The sequence below is a fragment of the Ipomoea triloba genome, chromosome 16 (assembly GCF_003576645.1).
Source record: "Ipomoea triloba cultivar NCNSP0323 chromosome 16, ASM357664v1".
Lineage (NCBI taxonomy): Eukaryota > Viridiplantae > Streptophyta > Magnoliopsida > Solanales > Convolvulaceae > Ipomoea > Ipomoea triloba.
In genome coordinates, this window is record NC_044931.1 from 16,249,640 (window position 1) to 16,250,300 (window position 661).

Below are 661 nucleotides of genomic sequence, written 5' to 3' on the forward strand. Positions count from 1 at the left end.
TCCCGACAAAATAATTCAACAAAACTTGCATGTAAGTAACTTTTTCACCCATTCAAATTTCAAATTGTAAGCTTTACAAATTTTAATTGATGCAGATGTGTTTTAAGACATTTTATTGCATATTAATAACTATATAATAANTTGCATGTAAGTAACTTTTTCACCCATTCAAATTTCAAATTGTAAGCTTTACAAATTTTAATTGATGCAGATCTGTTTTAAGACATTTTATTGCATATTAATAACTATATAATAAATAATAACAAATGATTTTTGTTTCACATTATTTTATGAGTGTAATTATCCTAGTTTTTTAATTTGGAATTTACAATAGAAAACAATCATTAAAACCGAGTATGTAACACTCGTACTGCGGGGATAGCTCAGTTGGGAGAGCGTCAGACTGAAGATCTGAAGGTTTCGTGTTCGATCCACGATCACCGCAAATAAAGCCTCTTGTGCGTAAGATGGGATCAACAATAACTATTTACAAAACACACTAGAAACTAACAAATATTTCTCATCTTTCTATTTACAAACTATCGCCTTTTTTAATTTTTTGACCAAAAAAAAATGTTGTTATTTTTTGTTTCCGTGCTTTTGCACAAATCAAATTCTTGACACAAATCATGATAGAGAAAACTATTTGAATATTTTTATA

General features: G+C 27.9%; 1 non-coding gene across 1 annotated transcript; it reads left to right on the forward strand.

Annotated features, from left to right (window-relative positions):
- Positions 1-372: 372 nt before the first annotated feature.
- Positions 373-445, forward strand: TRNAF-GAA. Its single transcript has one exon. It is a non-coding gene; the product is annotated as a tRNA-Phe (tRNA).
- The last annotated feature ends 216 nt before the right edge of the window (positions 446-661 follow it).